Source organism: Hippopotamus amphibius, chromosome 11 (assembly GCF_030028045.1).
Source record: "Hippopotamus amphibius kiboko isolate mHipAmp2 chromosome 11, mHipAmp2.hap2, whole genome shotgun sequence".
In the NCBI taxonomy this organism is placed as follows: domain Eukaryota; kingdom Metazoa; phylum Chordata; class Mammalia; order Artiodactyla; family Hippopotamidae; genus Hippopotamus; species Hippopotamus amphibius.
This window is the reverse complement of record NC_080196.1, coordinates 100,325,653-100,330,726: the sequence shown is the minus strand read 5'-3', so window position 1 is coordinate 100,330,726 and position 5,074 is coordinate 100,325,653. Positions and strand designations below refer to the sequence as shown.

The 5,074-nt window shown below is 36.3% G+C and overlaps 1 pseudogene; it reads right to left on the bottom strand.

Moving 5' to 3' along the window:
- Positions 1 to 240: 240 nt before the first annotated feature.
- Positions 241 to 4,699, bottom strand: LOC130830939 (dolichol-phosphate mannosyltransferase subunit 3-like; annotated as a pseudogene).
- Positions 4,700 to 5,074: the final 375 nt, after the last annotated feature.

The window sequence follows — 5,074 nt, the reverse complement described above, 5'->3', positions numbered from 1 at the left end:
TCCCACAAAAGATAGGAAGTTTTACTAACACCTCATAGTATAGGAAAATTATATTCTAGGGAAGTCTGGGTCATCTCCCATTTCTAACCTTTCTATTTTCCAGCTGTTTCCTCTCTTAAGCATATTAGAAATAAGTGGGCAGTTTCTTCCTTTCTTTTTCTTTTTTTTTTTGGAAAATAAACTGGCGCTTTAACGGAGGATGAGAGAACAGGCTATCCGGGCGAGACTGGGGTTAGGGTGTCAGAAGTCCATCCCCCTTCAGGCCAAGTCGGTTCTGGCCTCCTGTATCTGGCTCTGCAGCTCGTGGGCGGTGTCCTCGCAGTCGTGAAAAGTGGCCACGCAATAGCCCACAGAGCCCAGGGCATAGCAGCTGGCAGACACCAGCAAGTAAGCAGGCAGTGGCCACAGGACCTCCTGGCAAGATGAGGGCAGCTGCAGCCCCAGGGCTCCTGTGGTCAGGGCCACCCAGGTGGAGCCCAGGAGCGCCAGGCCCCACAGGCACTGCGTTAATTTCGTCACGGTCACTCCCTGAAGTGGGCAGTTTCTTAACGTGGCAAACAATATAAACCAAAAGCCCACATCATGCTTAATAAGAAGGCTAGATATACTCCCATTAAAATCAGGAACGAGACAAGGGCTTTATTCTCACCCTAACACCACTTTTTCTGTTTTGTTTTGTTTGTTTTAACATTGCTCTGTGAATACGAGCCAATGACATAGCTGAAGATCATACAATTGTTGGCTTGCAACCTCCTCTGGGGCTTCCTGGTTGTAATCTGAAGCCAACCAATAACCCCACCACCCACTCAGAGGGCAGGGAGAGACTGAAGAAAGAGGCACCGCTCCAGATTGGTAGGTGGCAGGTTTAATAAGCACAGGAACTTACGTACAGGGTTTGTGTTGGATAGCCCTGAGTAGATCTCCATACCCACCTGCTAGAATCTTAAAAGTTTATATAATCCTTAATCGGGCTCAGTAACATGAATAGTCCAGATGGTCTCAACATATTAGTATCTCAAGGATGTGTCTGGCATGGGGAAAACAAGGGAGGGATGCACATTTCAAGCACAGAGAAGGGGGTGAGGCCCCTCTGATTGCCAAGGTCCTGTTCACAGGTCAGCCAGCAGTCTTGTCCTCTCCATGATCTTTCCTAAGAATAATGTGTTTATAATTCTGGAAACCCAGGGGAGGTCCTTATTTGTGTGGAGAGGGAATTTAGAATCAACAGGACCATCACGGGGCAGGGAATTGTAACCCAGGGGCTGAGTTTGAGGGTGTATGACTAAGCCAGTCAAGACAAAGTAGGGTTCAGAGGTCTACAGCCTGTGGAAGAATTTAGTAATGGAGGGCAAAGACACACTTCTTAAGTCCCAAGGAAACTGACCCCCAGTTATTCCAGCTTGAGGAATAAATGCTGGTAGCACAGTAGAAATTAGGTGGACTGGAAATATTTCTCAGCAGCCATGATGGGTACTGGGTTTTCTTTTGGGGTGATGAAACTGTTTTAGAAATAGAGATACCACCAAATTGTTCACTTTGAAATGATTAATTTTATGTTATGTAAATTCCATCTAAAAGAATTCAGCTACTCAGGCAAATAGTACAATGAATTATAATTTTAATTATAACATTTAGGAGAAAATTAAAATAGCCCCAATATCACAGAGTTATGTGGAAAAAATGTTCTTTCAGAAATTGAAATTAGATCTACTACTCTCTCATTCATGGGGCTAAAACACTCTCAGTACAGTAGAGACATGTGTGGGTGCCAGGATTTTTTTTAGCCCAAAATGCAAATATTGAAAAAGGGAAATTATCTATGTACTCTGATTTCAGAAATACCAGAGTTATTCCGTTTTTGTTTCTTTTTATCAAACGATTTCTCTCACAGATAAAAGTTTAAGATTGCTCCACCCACCAAAGGCTTTCAGGAATCAGAAATAAAAGAATGTATAATGCAAATATCCATGACCAAATGTCCTAATTTCACATCAAATGAAATGACAAACACAAATAGTTATTTTTCTAAAAATAAGACAAACAAATACTAGAGGGAACAAATCATGTCTGTAATAAGGTTGGGAGAAAGGCACAAACTTGATGACAAAGTAATCTAAAGGAAGTCGGGATTTTTGTGGATATACCTAGCACTTGCTGGCCTAAAGGTACCTCTGCAAAACACTTTTAAGAAAGGGCTATGAAAAGGGAGGCACTGACAGACTGAACAAGATAAGCAATTAACAGAAATAAAGTAGGAACCACATTCTTGGATGGTCACACATACATTCAGTTGTTCATCTAAATGAAAGATTAGTGAAGGAAGGTATGTCCAGGAGTCTTCTGGGAACATTCATCTTGGTGATTTATATAATTAATTATCTAATGTGAGAGTTTGAATCCACTTTTGCATACATACTATGGATTTCCTTTTTGCCCTGAGATTAGTAAAAACAATATTTATGAATCTCTAATTACATGGAGAATTTTTTTTTAAGAACCAACAGGAAAAAAATCAAAGAAATTGTTTCCTCTCAAAAAACATTTTCCATGCTTCCACTCAAATATTTAGAAATAAATGTTAGAAAATAATGGACTGGATAGTTTAGTAAATTTTAGGAAGTCAATTCACTTTAAACATTAAATAATAATCATGTACAATATTTTTCTTGAATAGATCTGTATTTTTTAAATGGTGAATAAAGATGAAAAACTGAATACATTTAAAATGTGTATATATATTACAGTTTTAAAATATACTGTAAATAAAATTTTTATTTAAAATTCAAAATGGCTTTTTTGGAGATATTTTATTAAAGTGATTAATTTGGTTATTTTACTTGTGCATTGAGTGTTTTGCAATTAAGTAGTTACTATAATTATGTCATTACAATAATTATGTAATTACTCTCTAATTATATCATTTAATTATATAAGTATGCTTACAGGAATTAGTTGTATAATTAGAACATGTAATTACATAGTAAAATAGAAAACTGTATTTTAAAACACACTAACATGGATATATTGGCCTATTTCAAATTACAATATTCAACATATTGGTTGTTTTATCCTGTACGAAATTTCTCAAAATTAAAAAAAAAAACTTTTTATTTTGAAAGAATCATAAGTTTTCAGAAAATCCAAATTCCCTCCATCCATATACCCCACTCAAACTTTGCCAAATGTCAATTATGTCCAGGATCATGCATTGCACTTAGTTGTCATGTCTATTTTGACTCTTTCAATACGTGTATAGGTATATATGCATGTATGTACTTGTGTCTGTTTATCTGTCATCTTTCTATTTCACTATTTATCCATTTAATCTATTAAAAAAAAAAGGCTTCACACTGACACCACCCATTCCAATAAAAAGCTCAAGGTTCATTCTAGCTTTCCTCATTTTCATATTTATAAATACCTTCCCTACTTGAGAGCTTGGCTTTCTCACTATCCTCAATATATTTACTTATTTACTCACCTTTGGAACAGTCCCTCAGTCCTGTCTGGGTCTCAGTGATCTTATTATTTTGAAGGTTACAGATCAGTTATTCTGTGGAATGACCCTCAGTTTGGGTTTGTCTGATGTTTCCTCAGGATTAGATTCAGGCTTTACACTTTTGGCAGGAATATCCTGGAGAGATTCTGTATATTCTTCTCATGCCCCTTTGGAGCTTTAGGATTTCATTGTGTTCCATTACTACTGATGTTAACTTTAATTAAATAAGGTGGTAGCTGTTTCTTTACTATAAAATTTCTCTTTTTACATATGTAATAAAAAGTATATGGAGATACTTTGGTACTATGTAAATATCTCACCCCATATTCTAATTTCACCTATTAGCTGATGAAAATTCACTTAGCAGTTCATAGGAGAATGTTGCCTTAAAATTGTATAATTATGACGGATACCAAATGGTGATTTTTATAATTATCTCTTTCTTTGTATATTTATTAGTATTTGTAGAAAGAGCTTTCTCTTATTCACCCATTCCATTATCTATTTATCAATATGATTTTATAGGTTACTAAGTATCACTAAACATTTATTGTGGTAAAGTTTATCATCATTATTGTTTAGTTTGATGCTCAAATTATGTCAGATGTTGGCAAGCGTGGGCCCATTCAAGCTGAGTTCCATCCTTTTTGTCAGTATTCCATCAGTTTTTGCATGTTTCCCTAGTTGCTTCCACAATAACATGTTACAGGCTCATCTTGTACTTTGCCTATCTGCCCCTAGACTTAGTCATTTCTCTAAAGGAGGCTTGTTCCTTTTCTTTGGAGAATAGAATTTAGAAATGGAGATGATCTTGGTGCTAAGTGTGCTCATTTTTACAAGAGTGTTGCTATTCTCAAACTTTCTCAATAAACAAAGCCAAGAAAAAATACACACACGTGCGCACACACGTATACACACACACAAACACACACAAATATATTTTACAATCGAGATAGATGATCATTAGTTTATCGATTCTTTTGATTCAAATCCAAACTTCAAAGTTTATTACACTTTCTTCAGCTTCAGAAACCTGGCTCTCACTGTCCTCAGTATGTTTACTAATTTACTCAACTGCCTGCATGTAACCAATCTCTGACGCCTCCTAGACACTGCCTGCTCAGCTGTCATTGACCGTTGTTTGACGGCCACCTGCTCAGATTCCCTGAATTCCTCTTGGAAGTTTCTCTCCTTAGCCATCTTTCTCCCTCAATTCTGACTGGTTATGTAATCTATCCAAAGTTGTACATTGCTCTCCTGAACCCCATAATATACAGCCCCATCGTGCCTTGAGTAGTGGTATAAATATCCATGTTATCCAAGGGTCATAAAGTCCCCCCTTCTTAGCAACTAGTAGCTGTATAATAAATTTTTATTGCATATAAATTTTTATTGCATATATTGTTCAATATGTTTTACCTAACAATGAATAAAAGGATTTGAAAAATTCCAAGAACTTTTATAATATTTTTATCTTTATTCTGATACACTGAGCAGAGTTAGCAGCAGTTTAAATTATTCTGATATGCCCAGAAGAATTAATAAAAAGGAAAATGAAAGATTTGGGGAGTGAAG